Source organism: Rattus norvegicus, chromosome 11 (assembly GCF_036323735.1).
Source record: "Rattus norvegicus strain BN/NHsdMcwi chromosome 11, GRCr8, whole genome shotgun sequence".
NCBI classification, from domain to species: domain Eukaryota; kingdom Metazoa; phylum Chordata; class Mammalia; order Rodentia; family Muridae; genus Rattus; species Rattus norvegicus.
This window is the reverse complement of record NC_086029.1, coordinates 46,095,918-46,120,937: the sequence shown is the minus strand read 5'-3', so window position 1 is coordinate 46,120,937 and position 25,020 is coordinate 46,095,918. Positions and strand designations below refer to the sequence as shown.

General features: G+C 47.7%; 2 long non-coding RNA genes and 1 other non-coding gene across 5 annotated transcripts; 1 reads left to right on the top strand and 2 right to left on the bottom strand.

Moving 5' to 3' along the window:
* Window positions 1-383: 383 nt before the first annotated feature.
* LOC134480977 (uncharacterized) lies at window positions 384-11,534 on the bottom strand. Of its 2 annotated transcripts, none has more exons than XR_010056074.1 (2): window positions 8,374-11,534; window positions 384-6,949 (listed from the first exon to the last, which is right to left on the bottom strand). It is a non-coding gene; the product is annotated as an uncharacterized LOC134480977 (long non-coding RNA). The 2 variants fall into 2 exon arrangements; XR_010056075.1 differs by having other exon boundaries at window positions 8,388-11,534.
* On the bottom strand, window positions 8,481-8,576 carry Mir802 (microRNA 802). The gene has a single exon (NR_032753.1). It is a non-coding gene; the product is annotated as a microRNA 802 (primary transcript).
* A 113-nt stretch (window positions 11,535-11,647) lies between the features above and the next one.
* On the top strand, window positions 11,648-21,534 carry LOC102549086 (uncharacterized). 2 transcript variants are annotated; one of them, XR_001840467.3, is made up of 4 exons: window positions 11,648-12,041; window positions 17,226-17,395; window positions 20,129-20,428; window positions 20,961-21,534. It is a non-coding gene; the product is annotated as an uncharacterized LOC102549086 (long non-coding RNA). The 2 variants fall into 2 exon arrangements; XR_005491251.2 differs by lacking the exons at window positions 20,129-20,428; window positions 20,961-21,534 and adding an exon at window positions 17,970-18,100 and having other exon boundaries at window positions 11,674-12,041.
* Window positions 21,535-25,020: the final 3,486 nt, after the last annotated feature.

The following is a 25,020-nucleotide window of genomic DNA, read 5'->3' as shown; positions in this document are numbered from 1 at the left end:
AATCATAGTAGAATTCCCACTGTGATTATGATGGCATCGGTTTTGATCGCCATGTTTAACTATAGACACTAAAAGCCTACTTTTGCTTTATTTGTTGGGCACACTTGGGCCATGAGATTCGAGATGGTCCTTTCTGATTCTTCTCTCTGCCTGTGTCAGGCAACATGGACCCAATAATTTTCAGGTAGAATAGAATTGCACAGACACGGTTCTTTATGGATTTGCTTGTATAGTCTTGATTCTTCTGGGAAATCTGTTTAGAGGAGGAAGCTCAAGGAACAGACAGGTATAAAAGGGAGAGGGAGAGGGAGGAAGAGAGGGGAGGGGGAGAGAGAGGGGGAATTGTGGGAAAGAAAGTGAGAGAGAAATATTTGACTATATTCTTTAAAAATTTTGTGCTGTTTATTTGCACTGAACACCTTCTCTAGGAAAACAAGTTACATTGTTATCTTGCAGAGGAAGGAATCTGTTTGAGGAGAGTTTGTCTACCGCAGGAAGAATGAAAATCCAGAGTTGACTTGGCTTCTGCTGGTGGGCTCAGAGGAGGAAAAAATGCCAAGAGGCGAACCAACCTAGACTAAGCTGTATTAACCCACGGATTTCTAAAGATCCAGTGAGTTACTGATGCCGCACTCTGACAGGAGTATCTTCAAATAGGAAAAAATGGCTGCAGGGAATCTCCTCAGAGACTGACTGACTGAGGAGCCCAATGAAATCTGAAGTAAACAGGATGACTTTGGCTGGCAAGGAGGGAGAAGCAAGGCCAGTACAGGACCTGCCCCTCTGCCCACTCTCGTCCTGGGTGCCTCCAGCCATGGTCAGGTAAGTCCTGTTACACCTGGCTGAACTTCAGGAAGGTTCTGAGACCTATCAAATAAACAAGGCGTGGTGGGAACCAGAGCTAGACTCCAAAGGGCTGAGCCCCGCCTTTGCACTCAGAAGCCGGGTCATCTTTCAGGATGCCTGGCCCAGGTCAGGGCCTGGTGGTGTGTCAGCTTGGTTTGTTTCAGGCCACAGCGTGAGTGACTCAGGGAACGTTCACATAGACCTCGGCCATCACCCCATCTTACTTCCCTGGGTTAGGTGTAGGAGTGGGAGACTGGCTTAGAAAGCAGCCGGGTAGCTCATGAGAACATGAGGCATCCTAGTCTAATTTCTGCCAATGTGGGCTGGCATGGGGTAGGATGGGGGAGTGGGTGGCCACCCCTAACAGGTGGGCAGGGATGTCCACTCTCTTGCTCCCTCTCCTCCCACATGATCCAAGCTTCTGTGCATGCATTCAAGTCAGTCAGGTTGCTCTCAGTCACAGGAGATGTCGTATTTCTCTACATCTCATCCTTCACTAGCAGGGTGAACTCCAAAGACCTCCAGGGGACCCAAGAATGGTAGAGCAACTAGGAGGGAACCAAACACATTTGTTGACCCACTGCGTGGAATCCTTCTTTCTGCTAAGCGTCTCAGACAGACACGTAGGCCGTCTGCAGATTAGGCCAGGGGTTTTAGGTTTGTCTGCAGTAGGCGTGCGCGATGCTGATCAAAGTTGCCGACTTCACAATGGTCGTTATAGCCTGATTATTGTTATTATTTTCTTAGTTTCCCCGGATATCCAGTGGATATTGATGACGCACAGGCGGTGGCAGGACATAGTAAGCATTTAGAACTGTGCCTGGGGCTCAGAGAAATATTGATTGTTGCTAATGTTTCAAGCACGACAACACAGTTACTACTAGAGCTGCTCCAGCTAGGACTTTTCATTGGTTGATGTTGTCCTTTGACAATTTCATATATGTGTGTGTGTGTGGGTGCATTCTGTCCCCCGCTTGCCCTCTCCCACCTCCTGCTCATCCAGTACTGGTTTTACTTGTGACCCCGTTAGACTAACCAGGGCCATGTGTGTGAGCCCCGGACTGGGACTCTCTAATAAAACCTGGTGGGATTGGCAGCGCATACAACGGAAGCCATGGTTCCTTGAATCCATCAGTAACTGAAGTCTTCAGTGAGTAGGGCCCCTGAGCCCTTCTTCCGTGGCCTGCCGCTGATAGCTCTGTTCTCGAGAAGACCCAGTCGAGGCATAGGAGGCTGCTGTGCATGAGATGGTAATGGCTGTCTTTTGACTAGAAGATCTCATTACACAGTCCTGCTTCCTACCTTCTTCGGGTCCTTATGCTTTTCCTGCCTCCCTTTCCAGTGTTTCTCACACCTCAGAGGGAACGGTGTGGCTGTGTTGTTTAGGGCTGTTAAATAGCTATCAGCAGACTCCACTGCAATGTCAACCTGTCACTGCTCCAGGTCTTTCATGGTGAGGGAAGAAGCTCATAAGGGAAGTGGCTGCTCATTCCGAGACATTGACCCTCCTGCTTCAAAACGAGGGAGATTGGTTCCACCTTTCTCCTTTCGTCTTAGGGTCTTGATCTATTGTCAATGCCGGCCTAAAATCCAGATTCAAGCTATCCTCTTGCCTCAGTTTCCAGAGTAGCTGGGACTCCAGGTGGGTATGATTGCCTCCAGAAGGCTTCTTGAATAGAACCTAGGGGAAGTCCCAGCTAGACTGACAGAACCAGTCTGTGACCCTGCCACAGCGATCGTGTGCAAGGAAGTGAGGATTTTCCATTGTTCTCGGGGCCGGATGCCATTATTCACAGTGGATTTAGAGGGGAGAGATTGTCTCAGGCTGTGAAGAAATTTCTGAAGATATAATCTTTCCAACTCCTTTGAGAGGAGTGTCGACAACCAAAAGAGCAGACACTGGGAGGGCACCGCCATCACGGTCTAGCAATGGCTATAGAGCGGCTTTGGCACCTCTGCAGGGGTTTACTTTAGCAAACCACAGTATGAGAGTCTGAGCAAAAACTGTGTCACATCAGTAGTCACACCCGTGCTAAGGAAGCGGGAGCCATCTTAACAAACCCTTACAGATAGGTGGTCAGGTCCTAGCAGGGTGCTGGGGCGAACAGGACATGGTGGCTAGGGGTTCCAGCTATAGATTCAGACTGCTGGGACACAGATCCTGTAGCTGATTCATGTAGGCCTGACCAGACGCTGCATGTTCATATTAATTCTGTGACAGGGAAGGTGGGTGTGGAAGGGCAGCAAGAGGGAGACGTGGTCTTCCAGAGTTAATACGGCTTCATCAAATTCCATAACAAAGATGAGGCTTGCTAATGTCAGTGGAGTCTGGAAAAGTGAGTGAGTGGAGAGATGGGTAGTCCTATGTGTATTCTCTCCTGCCGTGTGTGGTGTGTGTGTGTGTGTGTGTGTGTGTGTGTGTGTGTGTGTGTGTGTGGTATATGCCTATGTGTGTGTATGTGGTATGGTGTGTGGTGTGTGTGTCTGTGTGTGTGTGTGGTGTCTGTGTGTGTGTGAGAGAGTGTGTGTGTGGTATATGCCTATGTGTGTGTATGTGGTATGGTGTGTGGTGTGTGTGTCTGTGTGTGTGTGTGGTGTCTGTGTGTGTGTGAGAGAGTGTGTGTGTGGTATCTGTGTGTGTGTGGTGTCTGTGTGTGTGAGAGAGAGTGTGTGTGTGGTGTCTGTGTGTGTGTGGTGTCTGTGTGTGTGTGAGAGAGTGTGTGTGTGGTATGTATGTGTGGGTGTGTCTGGTGTGTAGTGTGTGTGTGGTGTGTATGGTGTTGTGGTGTGGTGTGTGTGTGTGTGTGTGGTGTGTATGGTGTTGTGGTGTGGGGTGTGTGTGTGTGTTGTGTATGTGGTGTGAGTGGTGTATGTGTGGTGTGTAGTGTGTGTGTGTGTAGTGTGTATGGTGTTGTGGTGTGGTGTGTAGTGTGTGTGTGTGGTGTGTATGGTGTTGTGGTGTGGTGTGGTGTGTGTGTGTGTAGTGTGTATGGTGTTGTGGTGTGGTGTGTAGTGTGTGTGTGTGTGGTGTGTATGGTGTTGTGGTGTGGTGTGGTGTGTGTGTGTGTGGTGTGTATGGTGTTGTGGTGTGGGGTGTGTGTGTGTGTGTGTTAGGTGGTTCCTTCCTCACCTTTCAGTGTTTCTGGAATCCATTCTCAGTTTATTAATGAGTAGAAATATCATAAGAAACACACACACATACACACATACACACACACGTACACACACACATACACACACGTACACACACACATACACACACATACACACACACATACACACACGTACACACACATACACACACATACACACACATACACACACACACATACACACACATACACACACATACACATACACACACACATACACACACACATACACACACATACACACACACACATACACACACATACACACACACACGTACACACACGCACTTCCCTGTGGGGAGCCAGCCGTTTGCTTTCTTCTTCTGAATGAGTGGAGCTTGTGGTCACACACCCTGGCAGGGAACACACTTCTGAGAATTAGAACAGAGACACACAGCAGAAAAATGAGCTTGAACCATGATCCAGGTGGAGACTGAGAAGTCAGAGACTCCTAGAAGCTCACGTCCTATCAAGGAGACAGACGGAACCCAGTCTTGGTGACAAGAGTGACTGTGAAATTGGCTGGTGGGTATGGGTGAGGAGGAAGCCACGCTGGGCAGAGGGGGTCATGGTACAACATGCTCAGGCTCATGAACTCATATTCTCAGGACATGCAGCCTCTCAGGTTAGCCCTTTACTGTTTATATCCGGCTCTTGAGAATGGCAGGGTGGGTGTTTGCCAAGATGACTGTTTCCTAAGGTGGCTCCATTCTAGAGCTCACTGAACCATCTGCTGGGCAAACACTCTTTCATCAGCTCCTATCCTGTCAGCCAGCTCAGCCACTCCAGCCTCTGTGGAAGTCAGGCCTGACACAGACTTGTCTGACCATGGCCACCAAGCTGTCCTTCCTTTGTGGCTTCTGCACTTTATAAACCAGCTTGAAGTTGGTGCCTGGAATGTAGGTGCCCATTTTCCTTAATGTGCAATAAAAGCAAGGACAAGGACAAGACCTTAAGTGGTCCTAGAAGCCACTGGAGGTAATGTTCAGTCAGCTCTGAAACCTCGCTGGCCCTCCACATACATGCCAGGCGGAACCCTGAGCTAATGACGAGCAAAGTCAAGGAAGAAACATGATGCCCGACAGCATCCATCCGCCTCCTTTTTCCCCGTCTTAATAATTCACGGAAGAGGAAAAGGTGTGGTCGCTTCAGAGACAGGTGCAGCGGCCTTTATCACCCCCTTGGTTTGTTTTCCTGCTGTGACTCAGGTCGGTGGTAAAGCGAAACTGCCTCAGTTTCATAAAGCATCGTCCGGTGTTTAGGTGGCCATGCCAGCCGATTTGACCTTTTCCTTTAGGTCTTTAGAACAAATCGTACACAGGGCACTGAATGCAAGTTACATTTCCAATTACTCATGTGGCTGATCCACAGTGACAGCTGATACATGGATGTCTTAATACAAAATTGACACTTTAGGTAGAAATTGATTATGCAGGGCTAACTTCATATTCTGCAGTCTAAAACACATACAACGTGACTATCGTTACATTAAATGTATATGAATAATATAAATATATATTAAATATATCACGAATAAAAATGCCTACACTAAAATGCCTGGCAAGCTAATCTGTAGAGTAGGCATTGTGCTCTGAGTAGAAACTGGGCTTTGCTCTTTGAGGGGCTCTGAGGTAGAGGTCACCATGGACTAAGTTGAATTTCTCCCAAAACTTTCTATCGAAGCCCCAACTCCCGTCATGGCTGGGTCTGTGGATGGGGCTTTCGGGAGTTTATTGGGCTTAATGAATCCTGGTGAGATGTGGTTGGTGACTTTACAGGAAGGAGAGTTTTTATACTGGTGTGTCCTGGAGAAGGGACCCACAAGGGCACAACAAGAAACTGACCCTTCCCACGGCAGGAGGAACCCTGCTGGGTCACGACCCATTGAGCTTCAAGTCCATAGTGTTTTGTAATACAGCCAGAGCTGAGACACGGGGCAGGTCAGCATGGGCATGAGACAGAAAGATGTCGCGGCGGCCATTATAATACCCAAGCAGATTTGTGAATCCAAGTCCTCCAGATGAGCAACTGCAAAGGCATTGTGGCTGAGGGTCTGGAATGAGCTTGCTGTCAGAACATAGAGCAGAGGCTGCTGGGCCTGCTGTTCTTAAGCGGTCTGACTGTGTCGGTTACTTTCCTGTTGCTGTGACAAAACACCCGACTGAGGCAACTTCAGGCAGGAGGAGTTTCTTCTGCTCAGGGTTTGGGGTGCAGACCATGACAGTGGGGAATCTGTGGGGCAGGAGCACCAGGCCACTGCTCACAGTGCACTGCAGTCAGGATGCAGAGAGAACCGAAGGCTGGCCGTCAGCCCACTCTCTCCTTTTACATACACTGCGACCCCGGCTCCTGTTCAGGGTGGTTCTTCCCCGTTCACACAAAGCTTTCGGTGGGGGAAACACATTATAGATATAGCCAGGGATGTGTTTCATGGTGATTCTAAATCCTGCCTGGCTGATCGTGAACTTACGCATCACAACACAGCGCCCATGTTGACCGATGAAAGTGCAGCCAAAGCCGGACCTTGGCCAAGCTTGCAAGCTGCTTCGAGAATGTGATTCGGCTTCTGCTGTTATCCTAATCACTCCATTGTATGGCAAAACAGCACCAGAATCCGGCGTGCATACTTAGGCAGAGAGCAGGAAACACTAGACTACTGCGAATAGAGACTCTGGGGTGAACTGGATCCATCCCTCCAGCCCAGCCCTCAGCACGGGTTCATAGTGTAGGCGCAGAGAGGTAGTGCAAGTTTTTAAACAAGCATGGAGCACTGGCATCAGTCACAGAGGGTTTAGAGCGAGAACGCCATGTGGTGTCATTTGAGCGTGGCCTTCAAGAGGGCGTATTTGGGATGGTGAGGCAGCCTAGGTGACTTCGTGTGGTCCCTCCAGCAGGATCCGCTCTGACTCAGATGATGTAAACCACCTAAGGTCTCAGATTTACCTGGTTCCCTGCAGAGAAGAGGCAAAGAACTTAGCTTCATGTAGTCATGTGTGGGTGTGCATGCACTTGTGTGAGCATGAGTGTATATGTGTGTGTGCGCGTGCACATGCACACTCGTGCATGGTCCACCCACAGTCACAGGAACCTATGTTATTTTTTTCCTCAGGATTGGTCAGTGGCGTGGTCTGGAGAAACGGGCGAGTGGAAACAGTGCTTGCCACTCAAGCATGCAGGCTTTAGTGCAGATCCCCTGAACCTGCTCACAGGGTGAGAGCCTCTCTATAATTCTAGTTCCTAGAGAGAAGAGACAGAGTCCTTGGAGCAAGCTGACTAGCTAGAACGACCACGCCGATTACCCTGTGGTCAATGGGGAGACCCTGCCTCCAAGTGTAAGGTGAAGAGAGGTCAAGGGAGACTCCCACACCAGCCCTGGCCTCCACACACATGTGCTCCCATGTGTGCACACACCTGCACGCCTGTGTGCATGGGCACACAAATGGACATGTTTACGGACAAACGGAGACCTGTGCACTCAGTGAGCAACAGTACAGTGTCAGAGAGAGCTTGGGGTGGAGGGATGCAAACACTCTCTTAAACACTTAGGACTACGCCAACGAAGTGGTGTGCATAGGGATTTTACTTGCAAAGCTTTTTTTTTTTTTTTCCGGAGCTGGAGACTGAACCCAGGGCCTTGCGCTTGCTAGGCAAGCGCTCTACCACTGAGCTAAATCCCCAAAGCTTTTATTTTTTAAGTGCACACTGAATTCTGTTTAATTAAATGGAATGTTTGTCATGAAGCATAGTGCCCAAGTTGTCCTAAATTATGACATTGTTCCAGGCTCCGGTTGCCTCAGAAGGAAATCTCAGTGAGGGGTCGCTCAGCTCAGATTGGCCTTGGGCTTGTCTGTGAGGGATTGCCTTAATTATTAATTGGCATAACAATTGTGTGAGGACCTTCAAGCCTGTCTGCAGTGCTGTCCTTTTGAAGTCTGAGCTTTTACCTGTCTCTGACAGGTTCCTGGATGAATAGGTGGCAGGTAGCACGGTTTGAAGTAGACCCTTGTAGAGACTACAATTTCAGTGCATGTGTGTTCATATCTGTGCACATTAGTGGGTGTACAGGCACACATGTATGAATAAGTATGTGTGCACATATGCATTTGTGCATGTGGAGGTCAGAGGTCAATGTTGGGTATAGTTCCTCTGGCCCTGCCCACTGCTTTTGAGATGGGGTCTTCACTGGCTTTGAGCTGAATGGCTTTGGCCGGCCATTCAGCCCCAGGGATCTGCCATTGTCTCTTTCTCTGGTGCTTGGATCACATACCTGCCTTTTAATTCGAGTGCCTGCTGGGGACAGAACTCAGGGCCTCAGCAAGCACTTACTGACTGAGCTCCCTGCCCTGCCTCTCCAAACACACTCAGCTTAGCTTACCTTTCCCCACTTACTGTGTCAGAAGGAGGGCAGCACGGATCCATGAAGCATCCCTCTGAGGACACCCGGGTCACATGAGAACAGTGACCTCCCATCGTCCCTTGCGAGGTGAAGGCTATTAATTACACTGAGTGACAAAGACTCTCCGTGCTGTATGATCGACACAAGGATGAATCTTTGTTACTGACTGCAAATAATAGGACTGTGGCCACGTAACTGGTTACGCAGAGTCAGGTGGGGGGGCGTGTGCTCATGACCAGGCCGTGGGCGAGCAGTCTTCCTCTCCTGCCTCTGCCCCAGCGAGCAGGCGAGCTGGCAGGCAAGCTGCTGGAGACAGAGCAGGCATTATCTTGCCGCATTCCTTCCCTAAAAACAGCCTCTGTCCTGCTTTGCTTGTTGGGACCTGGCACGGGGACAACCTGTCTCTTTACATTAGCGTAGATCTGTAAAGAAACAGTCATTTAGAAGGAAAATAGTCGGGAAATTCGGGCAAGGATCCATTTTTTAAAGTCGCAGCTGAATGATTGCTTTCTTATTGTGTGACTCTGGGCTGCAAAAAAAAATCCCCCCATGTCTACATATGTTTCTCTTTTCCTAGCTTGGATTCGGGGTTTCCTTCTGCTTAAAACACACGCATGTGCCAGGATGAAAACTGTGAAAGGGGGCAGGTTTTCAAGGACTCCCTAAATAGAGGACCTGCCGCCAACGTGCAGCCCCCAATATGTAAACGGCCAAAAGGGGGGCAATGAAAAGCATGTATTACCCACGTTCCCCTTAGAAAAACAGAAGGTGGAGGTTTGGCCTCCTGGCCCTGGCCCCCCTGAACCCGTGGTTTCCATTTAAGCCTTATCCTGAGTCGGCAGCACTCATTCTCAAGGCTGCAAAGAGCTACCAGGAACAGTTTTATTCTCCAAATGGGAACGAGTTATTTCATCACACGAGGCTGGGATTTGACAGGAACCTTTCAAATAATTATCAAGGCTCAAAGGGGATCAAACACCCACAGAGCCCAGGCCTAGGTGGCTGCCTTGCAGGCCCAGGGCAAAGGAGTGGGCTGGGAAGAGAGTCCAGGTTGGATGAGATAAGAAGCTATTTTTTTGTTTGCCTTCTGTGGCAATGCGGAATCACCCCATCTCCTTCCTGGAAATAGAGCTCAGAGCATATGTACATTTGTTAAACCCAGAGCGCTCAATGGTAGTGAGGTTTTGCTCAGAATTCCTTCCGTGGCTATCCTAGGATGAGATGTGTCCTCTATTCTCACTGTTTAGAGAATAGAGACAAACCCAGGAGAGTGCTAGTCTCTCAAATGCCTCCTTTTTGTTTCCTGAAGAAAGGCTTTCATAACTAGCAGGGATCTAGGCTCCCACTTACACTATTCCTCTTGTTGACAAAGGCCCACAAACCTTCATCCGAGTGAGTGCATCCGAGGAAGGCTGCTCCCTGTGTGACTGAAGTCCTGTCCCTGTCAGCTCCAGAGACCTCTCCTCCTTCCAGCAGGCTGCAGAACAGAGCTGGCCACCCCCAGAGAGACATCTAGTCTTTCAGCTGTGGAGTTATCTTGCTTTCCCAGCTCTAGTTAAATGTCATCCTCCGTATCTTAGTATTTTCATGCTAGGCCATGGAAAAAGAAACTTGGAGAATGTTTCACCTTTGCTGTTAAACGTTGTGACCTTTGCTCACATTTGCCAGAGAAAGTGCTTATAGCACCAATTAACATGAATTATTAACTCCCAGATTAATAATTGATTAGCAAGCTAAAGGCCCCGGGCACCTGCCACATCAAACTATTGAGAGAGGAACCAAGGAAACAATTTAGATACAATTAGAACAGTTCAGGCAGGGCTTGGCTTAAGTAGTGACATTTTGGCTTTTTAAAGGATTGCTTGTTTCTCCTCTACTGCCATGTGGCTGGAGAGTCAAAAGTCACAAATAATTCACAGACTGACTCATGTGCATGTTGGCTTTGAAATTTTCATTTAACAAGTGTCCTAGTACCTCTTTCACTGTATTAACCTCTGCTTGAAACAACGGCTCATATGGGTTCTGTTTCATAAATATCATCGAAGGTAGTGTGTCTGTGTACATGTGTGTCTGTTGTGGTGTGTGTTACACGTGTATGTGTCTGTGTATTGCGTGTGCGTGTCCACATGTGTGTATGTGCATGCACGAGCGTGTGTGTGTGTGTGTGTGTGTGTGTGTGTGTGTGTGTGTATAGCAGAGGTGGATCTCCTGTGTTTCTCAGGAATCCCCTAGCTGGTTTTATAAAGAGAGGGTCAGTCATTGGCGAGCTCACTAACTAAGCTAACTTAGCAGCAAACCTCAGGGATCCACTTGTCTCTGCCTTCCCAGTACTGGGATACAAGCATGGGGCACCACACCCAGGTTTTTGAGGTGGGTTCTGAGCATGGAATGTATGTAGTTCGTCATGCTTGCAGGGAAAGGGCTTTACTGATCAAGCCGCCTGAACCAAGTCTACCAAGGAATTCTTTTAATGAGTCTTAACAATTTCGGAGGCCCCCGCATATACTCTGCTGGATGTACCCAAGGACCAGGGACACAGTGGCTTAAACTGCAGGCATATCTTCACCATTCCAGAGGCCAGAAGCAAATTTGGTCTGTGAGCGAGTGAGCGAGGGATGAGCCATGGCCCTCTCTGCAGAGGGTGATCTGCTCCTGCGATCTCTTTCCGGCTCTCATCATCTTTTTGAAAAGACCGCTTTAAACATTTGTATCAGTTGTTTGGGAATCTTATACAATGTATCTTGGTCATAGTCACTTCCCTCTCCCAGCTCCTCCCATATCCATCCTTAGTGTCCCCCCCCCCCCCCCCCAGTTTCCAGTCAGTGCCAGATCCATAGCAGTACAGGACTTGTCAGAGGCTGTGGCTGAGGGTGGCAATACCAGGGAGAACCTGTGTGTGTGTGTGTGTGTGTGTGTGTGTGTGTGTGTGTGTGTGTGTGTGTGCATGCATACGTGAGCACATGGCATGCATGCATGCACACAGCGTCTAAGGTCAGGGTTTCAGCAGCTCTGGCTCCTTGGAGTGATAGGAAGAGAACATGTTCCACGATTTACCCTTGGCTTCTGGAGCAGCTAGCAGTCTTATGCAGGGTTTGGCCCAGAGTGTAAGCGACTCCGTTCATGGTCCTTGGGTGCATCCAACCAAGTACAAGCTGAGTCCTCTGAACTTTTTAATCATTTCCTGACAGGTGTACCCTTCCTGTGTCATAAAGGCTAAGGGAGGTGGATCTCTCCGGTCCCCTTTCTGTCTGTGATGGAGGTGAGTGTCAAGGCTACAAGCTTTGTGAGTTGTTCTTATGCCACCGAGGCCAAGAGGGACTGGTGAAGCCCAGCAGCCTCACCCAGGGATGGAGGTCATTGAGGAGTCATTTATTACAGCGTGGACTTTCTGAGAAGAGGAATTAAACCACCCAATCCCATTTCCTCTGATGACAAGTAATGATCACAGGGCCCCAGCTTCTGGAAAGGGCTATGCCTCAGCATGTTTCCACAGAGATAAACAAAGTTAAGGAAGAGATTATTAATGGGGCTTGTGCCTGGAGACCATGACTCGGTGACTCTGGTTCTGCCCCTCACTCTAAGTGGATCCCCAGTCCTCCCTGGGACAGTTTGGCTTTCTGCTTCTGCCTCCGCAGCTCCGGCGTAAGGTAGTAAAGCCAGGATTTCCACCCCTTTGTCCCTGAAGTATTGTAGGAAGCTGTGGTTAATGGACACCAAGAAAGTTTACAAAAAACGCACTCTCCGGTAGCTCCATTGTTTAGTGGCAGAATGCGTGCCTAGTGTGAGTGAGGCCCTGGGTTTGATCTTAGCACCAAACAGAAAAATATAAAAAAAAATCATTCGAGGGAGGGGGGCATGTGATGTGTTATTTCCTTAGAAGAAAGGGTTTATTTTCATTTCTGAAATCTTTTATAGATGTCTGATGATGACCTAGTTTGGCCTACAGGTAGCTGGGTTCTGTGTCTTACCTTGGCCTGTATTTAGGGAGAGTCATTCTCTAAAATGTCAGAGGTGTTTGTTTCCATTCATAAAGATCCCTGGGTATCTCCTGTTTTCCCCTTCCACGTGTGAGACAAGACTCAGGAGTGAGAGCTCAGGACTGGACACATCCTCACAAGAGGTACCCTAGGCAATTACGGCAGACAACTGTGGGGTCCCTGGATTGGGTTGGAGAGGAATGAGGTCAGAGGACACACATTTGAAAGAGGTGGAAACCACTATCCCCTGGTAGATTTATAGGGTTCAGAGGTAACAGGATAAGGCAAGACAAAATCTTTTACATCTTATGTCCTAAGGAAACTAAAGTCCTAATGAGTAGGAAGGGGACACTGTGAAGGTTAAGGCCAGGCAGCTGGAGTTGGGGGAGTAAGAAGCCACCTGCGGAGTTCACGACTTTGCCTCATCAGTGTGGCTGATGATACAAAGGGACCCAGGGAAACCTGGCCCCTAAGGATGTATCTGCAGTTTGCACTCACATGTTTAGGGCCGTAATTGATATAACATTTTCGAAGAGTCGGGAGGTGAGATAAGACTTAAATTTCCTGCTTCTGGCTTTAGGCTATGGGGACATTGAATGGAGCTGTTACTGATGGCATTGAGTGGAGATCTCTCTGGTTGCTCTAGAGAAGGTTAATGGTGGAAGGATCCTGGTGGAAGGTTAATGGTGGGGAGGGCATTCCATCAGGCCCTGAGTCTTTGGTGGCTACAGGGTCTTGGGAAGTCGCCCTCCCTGGTGTGCCTCCTTCTGCTCATGTTTAGCATAGGAGACCATGATTGCTCTCCCAGTAAATATGATCCCTGAACTTTGGAGTGGTTTATAGGTGACTTTAAAAACGATTATTTGGTATTTTAAAAGGAAGGAGATGGAGGTTGGGGGAGGAGGAAAAGGTCAAGAACACCTCAATATTATCTTGTCCCCTGCTGAGAGTTCTGAATTACCTCAGTGAAAAATCCACTTTGACACCGTGGTCTTTTAAAAATTACTTTGACGAATTTTGGGCACTCTGGAAAAACACAGGTAGTATTCATTTTTTTAAATGACATTTTTATTCTCTGTGTTGTATTCTCTGTGTTCTGTCTGCACATATGTGTGCGTACCACATACCTTCCTGGTGCCTGTGGAGTTGAAAAGAAGGCCTCTGCTGTCCTGGACCTTGAGTTACGGATGGTTATGAGCTACCACATACGAATGTTGGGAGTGAGCTGGGTCCTCAGGAAGAGCGGCCAGTGTTCTTAAAATCTGTTTCTCAAACACGGAGGCCAGAGATCCATTGACCACACACACAATCACAGACTTGACTCCTGTATGACAAGCCGGATTCCAATCTTGGGAAACTTTAGTCTTGGCGTTGGCTGGGTCCCTCCATACGCTGTCGAGGCTCACTTTAAAACTGCAGAACTGTGCAATATGCTTTAACCACGGGGTCCAAAACCACAAACCCATCACAGTGCCTGGCAGAGAGATGCTCGGGGAGAGTCTGTCTTTGAAAGGCTAAGACAAACATTAAATTAATCAGCCAATGATCTGGGGGGGAAATGGTCACTAATTTCAAATTTTTCATCTCTGGAAAAATCAATTATTATTCTGTTTGTTTGTCACTATTTGCAGCCATTTCCCCGGATGACAGGGGCCCAAACAAGAAGATTGTTATAGACGAGGTCAGGCGCGCTGGGTTTTCTGTCCCTGGGCTTTCTACCTTGCAGCCCAAGGAGACAGATTAACTGCTGTGGGGACAGAGGCTGGGCTTGTGTTTCTTTGCTCTTCCCGCTGGTGATCGCTTTGGCTTCTGTAAGATCCTGAATATTTAGTTAAGTACCAGTTAATGCCTGTTATTCCCTGGGCGTGCATATGAAGTGAATACTCTCCAGGATCAAGTTGGGGCTTGGAAATTTCTTCCCTTAACCCCCTAAAGAGCCTCAGCATGTTGCTTCATTCTAAGGCAAAGCTCTCCAAGATCAGGGAAGAAGATTAAACACATTCTGCTGATAGGTTTAATGGCTCGAGCAGCCCTGACTCACAGTCAAAGCTGTGTGTGAACATTGTTCCCCTGCTTCCTTTTGGATGACTCTTGTCCCTTTGAAACACTTGGTGATTTGAGGTTCCCAGGCCAGCGATCCAGACGGGTTTGGCGGTTGTAGACCCGCACAGGTTGTTTTCCCATGTGGTTGCATGCATTTACAGTGCATGCAAATATCGGAGCTGCAGTCAAGTATATGGCTTATGCACCTCATCAGATACATTATTATAAAGTCACGGCATGTATGTAAAGTAACACGTGTACATCTATAGCATGTATAGCCCAGTTATACAGTGATAAGCAAGGCAGTCTGGGAAAATGTGAGGATAAATTTCCTACAGACGCATTTCGTAAGTATACCACACAGCAAGTGCATTGTGTAAAACAGCTAATAGATCACAAATAAGTGATTTCTGAATGAAGCCCTCAGATGATAAATAGATTTGTAAATCCGAACTTCATTTAGACATCTACAAAGTCATCCCTACTTACCAACATGCGTTTAAATAACACGAATCTTATAAAAAACAAAAGCAAGATTAGAAAACAAACAAACAAAACCCTCAAAAGACACAAACCCTTTCCTCCCTCAATCTGACTTTACAGGGGCCACAAGTTTTAAATGACTGGTGAGTTCTCTTCCTACATTTTTTGTTGCCCAGACAGCATGGAAACAAGGCCCCTGCGTCAGCTGCTCTAACATCCCTATGACCAAACTCCTGGGAAGATTTATTTGTGCCTGTGACTCAGAGGATTGTATTGTGTCCCATGGACTTGGGCAGGATGTCATGATGGTAGGAAGGGATTTAATCTCATAGTACACAGAAGAAAAGTGAGTAGAGAGGGACTGGGGACATATTTAATGCTCTGAGACACTCCTCCCCACAGTGTTCTGCTCCCTCCAACTAGGCTCTACTTCCTGAAGTTTCTAGAATTTCACATTAGTAGGACCACCAAGTGGGGGCAAGCACTGAACACATTAGGCTGTGAGGACATCTTGTATTCAGCTTGAGTATATATATATGTATATGTATATATGTATATATACATATATATGTGTGTGTGTCTATACATATATACACACACATATATATAGTGGATAGCTTGTATCATTGTTTTATTCTTCTAAATGATTTCACATGATTCCTAGTGTCCCATATTATGAATGAATTAGAATGCATTGCCCATTTCATCTGGGGGTGCCATCTTGTGTTACTGCCAATCGGTTGGATGCCCATTTCTGCATTATCATTTAACTGATTCTGAATGGGTTAGAATCCGTGTCAGTGGGCATGTTCACCTTGTGAGTGAAGCCCTGTGACTGGCCTTGGAAGCTTTCAATACAGAGGTATCAGGCAGGGCTGACTTGGACTGGGAAGTTTCTGGTGCAGACTACAGCGAACTTCATTACCGTCCGAAGAGAGATGCTCGAGACTTGAACTAGGACTACTATATTGTGTTAGAGTTCAATGTGCCAAGGTCAAGTTTATTTTGACTCCTGATTTGGAGATAATGGGCTCTGTGGAAGCCCATCATGACTTTAGTGTAGGGTCCAGTGAACCTTTCCACAATGTGACCAAGGGGCAAATGAGAGAAAGAGGAAAAAACAGAGACTGAAGTTTTCTCAAGAACCTTCCCCCAATAACCAATAAACCTCCCAGGAAGCTTAAAGGCTCCTCCCTTCCTCTCTTTTCTTTTCTTTTCTTTTTTTTAAGAATGAATTAGAATGCATTGCCCATTTCATCTGGGGGTGCCATCTTGTGTTACTGCCAGTCGATTGGATGCCCATTTCTGCATTATCCTTTAACTGATTCTGAATGGGTTAGAATCCGTGTCAGTGGGCATGTCAACGGGCATCCAAGTGGTAGCCTGCTTGTACACTTGTACACCAGAAGAGGGCACCAGATCCTATTACAGATCGTTGTGAGCCACCATGTGGTTGCTGGGAATTGAACTCAGGACCTCTGGAAGAGCAGTCGGTGCCCTTAACTGTTGAGCTATCTCTCCAGCCCCAGCTCCTTCCTTCCTAATAGCACCCAGCTGTGGACCATGGCCTTAATATTCGTGTGTCTTTGGCAGACATTTATGATGCAAAACTACAGCAGGTAGGGAGCCAGGAAAGGAGAGATTCTAAAGTTATATTCCATCGTCAATTAAGTGGTGCTGAATTGGTAATAAAGACGATATTAATTCCTAATTACAACTCTGCTTTCTTCAGTGGTGGCACAGCTTGTCCAGGGACAGGACATAGCTGTGAAATGCTCGTCACCGGCTGATGAATGCTGGCTGTTCATTTTAGGGATGGGTGGATGGGAGGGGTCTTGGGAGTAAATCCCACTGGGAGTGGAGGCAGGGATTAAGAAACAGGGTTATGATTTCAGCCTTCCTCAGAGGCAACTCCTCTTCATCTTGAGGCAGTCAGCTGATAAGTGCTCTCAGCCAGGGGTGCAAAGGCATTCCAGCTCCCTATACAGCCTTTGCCATGGTCACCCCAACCCTAGATAATAAAGATGGACTTCTTTCAGGACACAGAGTTGATAAGGCTGGAGACAATCAATAGAGAAATGCAGGAGGCACAGGAGCCAAGATGAGCAGTGTCGTCTATCAGTGGTGAAGTCCCAGGCCTGGGCCAGCCTGTAACAAGTCTCCATGGGAAATGGACAGGTCTTTGACTAGGGTTTGAGCTTAAGAAAGGAGACCCAGGAGAATGAAGGGCAGGGGAAAGAACATAGGGACTGGGGTCCTTCTCTTTTCAACGTTCTGTCCCAATCAGCATTGCAGGTGGAATCCTAACTCCTCTCATCCTTTCCACAGTCAGTAAGGAGCTCTAGCCTCCCGCCGCTCCTCCTTGGCTGAAGAGATTTCCCGTGACTGTGTGTGAGATGTGCTTTGGGTCTACCGTTCTTGGATTGATCTCACATTGACGAGCCGGGATCACAAGTGTGCCTAGCGCCTGGGAGACTGTTTAAACCATCCACCAACCGGTCAGTACCATAATGCCTTCCACTTCCTTGTAGTAAATATAAAACCATAAAGATGATCAGTCATGGGAACCAAGGCAGAAAGATCACATGTTCAGGCTTAGCCTAGACTGTATGACAAGCTATGGGTCAAACTTGAAGAGCTCGGTGAGTCCATGTCCCCAAATAACCATAATGGTGATGTAATTCAGGTAGAATGCTTGCTTATGTAGCAAAGCCAGGCCCTGGGGCTAATCTCTAGCATCAAAACAAAAACAACATCAAAGAAATGGCCAGGCCCATCCCCAGGAACACCGACTTAGTGGGAAACTACACTCCCCTTTTCTGTAAACTGCATATGCAGGCTCTGTTCAGCTGGGAGTACAAGGTTCAGTATCGATGGCGTGAGACTGCCCCAGGTGTGTCTGACAAATGGTTTGGAGGGGTTTGGAGGAATAGTTAGCTGTCCTGAAAAGAGCTCTGGCCTTGGTGTAATAGACACAGAGGAGGACTGGTCAACTCTCTCTAATTAACTGGCAAGGTTATACAGGTCTAATATCTCCAAACCTTGCTTTGTGGTTCATCTTTTTGTAAGCAGAGCCCAGAGAAGTCTTGTTGGGTCATGAGGTGACGTCCCTCCACCTTGAAGCCATTTCAGCATTTGCCAACCAACTGGACAACATTTCAAAAAGTTGATCAAACTCACAAGTAAAGCTTCTTTATATAGTGCCCAGTCTCAACGTCTCTTACTGAGCTCAAAACGAGTGTGTCTTCGTTATCATGGTGTACCGTGGGATTCACCGAGAACAGTGAATTACACGTCTGATTTCTGAGCTGTTAGAACGGGAGATTTCTAATAACTGATGGCTGTTTTTTGGGCGGGATTTCACTTTGTAGCCCAGGCTGGCCTCCGATGTGCAGTTTTGCATCTGCCCTCAGGATGCTGACATCACCCAGGAGAGAAACTTTGCTTTACTCTCAGGTAGGCTGGGAGGGGAAGAGAGCTTAGACGGGGCCCTGCTGTTATAAGCAAATGCGGTGGCCTCAGAGCAGCTGCTGTTCCCTGCACAAGATATCATAAGAATTATGTATCCCAGCACTGAGTGGGGAGTGGCTCCAAACGTCCCAGCCGCAGCAGAGGCACTAATGAGAACTGATGCTCCTGAGTGAGGGAGAGCCACTTTGCTTTCAGAAGGTGGCCGTTGGTGTGTTACCCATGACCCCTTGCATCCAAATGCATGTGAGCAACGCCAACGGGACTTAGTAAGTTATTAAGAGACTTGAAGGGGTTGGGGATTTAGCTCAGTGGTAGAGCGCTTGCCTAGGAAGCGCAAGGCCCTGGGTTCGGTCCCCAGCTCCAAAAAAAAGAACCAAAAAAAAAAAAAAAGAGACTTGAAGTTGGGAGGGAGATGGGATTGCTGTGGAGGCGGTGTGGGGAGGGAGTTGGGAGGAGGGAGTGGGGAGATGAAGGTGGCCAAGATACACTCTATACATGGATGAAAGAAAAAAAAATCCACCCCCCTTTCCACTAAATAAACAGACTTGGTAATATATTCTACCAACCGGGATTTCACCACATTACTGTCTGGAGGGGTCATGTCAGTCTCATGAGTGTGTTACTGGTAAGGTCGTGTTAGCCCATGGTCACTAGTTTTCCCAACCAGCCTCGTTCCTACAGGAGAGGGTTATGGAAATTCTGCATTTGAGGAGTCCAGAGTTAAGAAGCAAAAGTGCCCCAGTCGTAATAGATTTATCTCCTCTAAGTTTATTATTTTGGGGACAGTGACACCGTCTGAAGATGGACAGCCCTCTGGTTCCATTAGTTCCACAGCTGCGCATTGGTGACCAGCCAGCTTGGCAGTAAGTTGGCGATGTTTAATAAGATTGTACTCCGTGATTGAAACAAATGACTCTCCTTTTGTCATCAGAGATGGGCAGCTCTTCGCATTTGTTTTAGTAATACGCGGGCTGACATCATTAATAACCCAGGCTTGCAACTTGCCCTTGTTGAATACAACAGATGAATGAAAAATTTAATTTTTTAGTAGATCATAAGAGATGCGACAATATATCAAAAATAATTTAGGCTGACTACCTTTGAGGTAGGAGGCATCCCATTGTCTCTGATTTTGGTCAGGCTGGCTCACATGGGCACGCTGACTTCACCCTTGGGGGTGCTGAGGTGCTGTGGCGTTCACTGACTTTTCTTAGCTGCGCCTCTCTCTCTGACTTTCTCCAACAATCAAGGCAGTCTTCATCTGCCTCTGAAGGTGAATTAGAGACTCCTACCTTCATGTTCTCCACGGGGCCCCCCATGAGGAGCTTTCTCTCTTATTTATCTATAGCCTTCTCTTCCTGGGACTGTGGGTGTGCCTCGGATTTCTCTCTCAAACTCAACTCTTAGATCTTGGGCTTGTAGCAATGCACTTTTTGCTTGTGTCGGGTCTGCGTGGTGCTTCCCAGAACTTCATCTGTCCTTGACCTTGGACAGAAAATCACAAGGTCAGAGAGTGTGTTTGAACTCTGCCCTTTGACCTCCATCAGTTGGTGTACCTGGAGTTCATAGATATACGTAAGGGCTCCTTTAACCTCCAGTCATAGACTAATTGTGCATGTGAGTAGGGTGCAGAAAGGTAACACCATACTTGCTTACAACGTGCCATGACCTTTTTGGGGTAATTAGCATTTTGCTCACGCTGAGAACCTTTGACCTTGTCTACTCAGCAGTTTCAGGTGTGCATTTCTTTTCTGTTTCAGGTGCTTGTTGACTTTATTTATGTTCCCACAAATGCCAGTCAAGGACACCTTTGACAAAGAACAGACTGCACCTCAAGGGCCCCACGTCTCCCTTCCCGCACCTTCCTATCTGTATAGTCTGAAGAACTCTGGTTAATTTTGATGTATTTTCCCTCAATTATTCATCTCTGCTTGGGGTATTTGAACACCTGCTTTCAGCGTTTATTTTCTTCGGATACATTGGTTATGTTTGAGAAGAGATACTATACCTGTGCCCACTTGAAGCTCAGAAATACCTGCCGGACTGTCTGGACAGACACAGTAAGTGAGCTCTAGTAGTCTGCCATTGTAAACAGGAGGAGGATGCTTGACCCATTGTACTGTGGGCTTCAGCTGACCTGGACTTTTGGTGAGGGACATGGAGAGGTGCCCCATGTGTTGTGTTCCTCTTATATGAGTTGTCTCTGAAGTGACAGAACAATGCTAAGGACAGTTCTGGGGACACAGCATAAGGAAATGGCTGCTCATGTGTTTTGCTACACAGGGGATGATAGGAAATGCATAGAAAAGACAGACACTTCTGTCTGCTGTGCCGGGAGAGCATGTGTCCCAGGGTCAGGAAGACAGTGCACGTGAACAGTCATGACGTCAGGATGCAGAAGTGTCCAGATGCCATCACGGGGTCTCTCATTACTCTTGGCTGCAGTTTGTTTTTCCCTTAGAAAATGTTTCTTTTACCCTGCAGTTTCTACCATGGAATCCCACCATCTCTACATCCACAGTCCATGGCACCACCCATCTCTACGCCATCCCCAGCAGCGTCTAATCACGAGTTCTGTGTTCTCTCTTCCAGGAGAACAGCTGGAGTTCTTAAACAAGGCCAAGAAAGAACTTGAGGCCAAGACTCACGGCAGGAGGTAGCATTTGACCTGTAGTTGCCCCCTTTCTCTCCCGGGTGATGCTCTTGTTTCTGTAGGACCAGCAGTTAGCCTGGAGACGGCAGATTCTGAAGAAACGTTGTGTCACTATTGACTGAGCAACTCTTGGCAAGTCATAGAAGGCTTGTCTCTGCTTGGGAGTGTGCCTGGCGGTGGTGGGTCATGGGAGATGAGGTTTGCCTCAAGGGAGGCGGTGAGAAGCAAGACTATTAGATAAACACATTAAAAACAGGGTGCATGATTTAGAGTGTCCAGTGGAACCACAAACAAAAAATGGAACTTGCTAATGTAGGAGGAACACATGGTTATCACCCTTAAGCGAGGCGGTAAGGAAGAGGGGATCTTTGCAGTTTAGTCTGGTCTTTGCCTAGGGTGTTCTTGACGGACATGCATGAGAAAATTATCACAGACTCGAAACAGGACCGACAGGGTTGGGGGGCAATGATGACAAGATGGAATAGTTTCAAGGTCATCCAAGGACTTCCAAGAAACAGGAAGGGAGGGAGGTGAGGGTGGGGGAGGCCAGATGGGGTCAGGTGATAAAGGGCACAGAGAGGATGAGCCCAGGAAGACGAGTAACTGTGAGGTCTGTGCTCTGGTATGGTTCAGCCATCTCCTTCCATCTGGCCAAGGAGGAGCCTTACTCTGAGGTGGGTGAGGGAGCTGTGGAGAGCAGGACAGGCTCTTTGCTGAGTGGGTGTGTGTTGTGCTGTCATTCCCTGACAGCAAAGGACAGCAGGGCTTTAGAAAAGAAATCCTCCTGTGATCAGTTCTACAGAGGACGTAGCATCTCACATCTGAGCCCCAAGCCCTGCAGGGTGGAAGGAAGTGGACTCCGAGAGTGAGGTTTCCCAGCCAGAGACTTTGGTGGGGAGAAGGAAGAGTCCATTAACAGTCTTGCCCAGATGTGAACTTACAGTAACGCCCTGCCAGGCAAGACGTCCCAACTGATATAATGGCGTGTCTGTTTATAATATATCATGTTTACTCCACATAGTATATCGCGTTAGCTACACCTAACATATACACTTAGAATGCGACATCGTGAGAGGAGCCAACTGACTTCTGGTTGGAGCTGAGGCCTGCTCAAGAAGAGTGATCCCATGCCTGGAACTGCCATCTAGGTCAAGAGCACATGGCTGGGAAGGTCATAGGTCTTGGGGGGGGGGCGGTCATGGACCTTGGGGGTGGAGGGGCTGTTATTTTTGTTTTAATAAATAAATGGATGCTCCCTAAACAGGAAACTACTTCCCTCACGTTGTCTGACTTCTAGCTCGAAGGGCAGAGGGGAAATAAACCACTCAATGTGGTGTGGTGGAGGAGCTGGGAGCCAAGACAGAGGAGGGTGGACAGAGCTGTAAGCTGGGCCATCTGGGTCCTGAGCCCGTACCTCATGGTGGCTCTCCTAGGGCTGATTCTGATTGTCAACCCAATTAGATAAAGAAATATCCAGAGGTAGCTAAATAGACCCACTGCAATATAAGGTTGCATCTCTAGAGACGATTAGCTCACAAGGGCTCTGATCGAGCTAAAGGTTTATCCATTGATGAATTAAGAATTTGGGGGTTGGGGGTTAGGGGTTTAGCTCAGTGGTAGAGCGCTTGCCTAGCAAGCGTAAAGGCCCTGGGTTCGGTTCCCAGCTCCGGAAAAAAAAAGAAAAAAAAAGAATTTGGGAGGTGGAGAGCTGTGTATGGTGGGGTCTGGGGGCAGGAAGTGCTTCACAGGAATCAGGGCCTGGGCATCCTCCAGCTCTTTATTGTCAGCATCTCAGAACCTCCTTCTGCCAGGGACACATGACCATCACAGTCCCCTACTGCCTGCACGTCAGCACCCTGGCCACAGACACCTGCTCATAGTGTCATCTGCCATCAGCCATAGTATCTCTGGTAAGAGGTGCCAAGTCATGGAGTCTCTGGTAGGAACCATCATCATTCAGAGATGTCCAGAAGTTAACTTCTCTTGGAAGGGGAAGGGAAGGTCTGGCCCAAAGTGAATTTTAAGAATTTATTCCTAGTATCTAGCTTCTGTTGGTTCCAAAATCATATATCTTACCTGTGTGAGATGCTCACTCCACTAGAAATCAATTTGCAACAGTGTTCTTTTCTAAGCCCTCAGGACCTTACTGCCTGTTTACTAGGTTCTGTGTCCTAGCTGTCAGAGCGAGACTATGTTTCTAATAGAGGATGTTTGAAGGACAAGTTCAAGCCTTCACACCAGGCAACACTGACCTAACAGTAACAGTCAAAGAGGTGTGATTTAGCTATTAAAAAAAAAAGACACACACATCGTGAAACAAATCACATTTATTCAATGTGGCAGCCTCTCTGCTTCTTATATAAAAAGTCCTCTGTATTGGTACATGGAGGAGACCTGGGTTTCCGGCTCATCATGATTGCTGGTTACTCTGTCAGTGTGACAGTGGGTAGTCTTCCTTAACTGTGATTGGCAAAGCCAATTTTGGTGATACCCAAAAGGTACAGCCCTTGGAATAGGCTTCTCTGTGGGGGTTGGTCTGGCAGTTGCTATGCATTCAAATGCTAATGCTGGCACCAAAGGGCTGGTTGCCCCTGACTAGGAGATCCTCACAGCAAGGGAATCTATGTAACCTTGTTCCCCAAGTTAATGGGTCAATACCAGGCTAAAGTCCACGGATTCGGCAGTAGACAGAGGCAGGCAGATTTTCAGCTACCTGGCTGGAGGGAGGGGGTGGGGATGGGGATGCCACAGGTAGAGATCAGAGAGGAGACTATGAGGGGAGGAAGCTGCCCTGAGAGGAGATGAGCTACAGGCACATGGCCAGGAGAAACAGCAAGCAACAAGAGACATATGGCTGGGATGTACCCTTAGAAGAGCTTAAAACCTGCCCGATCTAGGCTTACAGCTTGTAAATAGAATACCTGGATTGTGTATCTTTTATATGGACTAGCTGGAATATTTAATTCCTTTTGTACTTCTCTGCCTCAGAGTGGTCCTTTCCTTAGGGAGTGAGAGGTAAGAGCTGAGGGGAAGGGGAAGGTGTTCACAGAGGCAGAAAGCTAAGGTGGAGGAAAGGGTGTTGGTAGGAGCCAGCACGGGCAGAGGGCATGACCCAGCAGATCAGGCCAGAGGGTGCCATCAGAGGGTGGCCACGGGCTTATCCCAGAGCTTGCCCAGAAAACAACATGTGTTCAGAGAAGGCACAGGGTTTCTGAGTCCCCCCATCAGGACTTGAAGGCTTCCCTGCTCTTTGCTTGTTTTTTTTCCTTCAGATTCTGTTGGGTATAAAAGGGTTGGGGATGTGGCCAGTGTGATGTTGGTCCCTTCTTTGGATCTGAAAGCTTGGGAGGACTGGGGAGGAGGGCCCTGGATGGAGGCTGTAGCTGCAGGTAGAGGAGAACAGCCATGGCAAATAAAAGAAAACTGTGTTAACAGCTGCATTTCACAGAGTTGGGAGAGCATCTGCATCAGTAAGCCAGCCTGGGTGGCAACTGTGTGATTGACAGTTTCCTAAGCGATGGCTATGTCTGTTTATGCACGCCAATGGTTATTTCTCACTATCATTTAAGGCGGGCTCTTTATGGACAGAAAAGAAAATATATTGATCTCTTCCCCCCAGAGCCATATATCTAAATATAGTTTAACATACTGAGCTGCCAAGGTTTTGTCTCCTGGGTCAGAGTTCAAATCCTAATTCCATCGCTTGCATTTCCAAATTTCTTGGGCAAATTTAAGCACAAGCCTATTTAAAAAAAAAAAACAACAAACAAAACCAACCAACCAACCAAACAAAAAAAAGCAAGGCAGGGTCATGCTTCGTGTTGAGGCTGACAGCTATTTGGCATTCCCCTTCAGTGATATGGAAGTGGGGGGCTTCCTTACCCCATGTGTCAGAGAATCAAACTGTGTGCACATTTTTTAAAAAAATCATAGCGATCTCTGTATGGTTGAAAGCATGGCCAGACAGCTGGCCATGTGTGGGGCCAAACACTAGTCCGA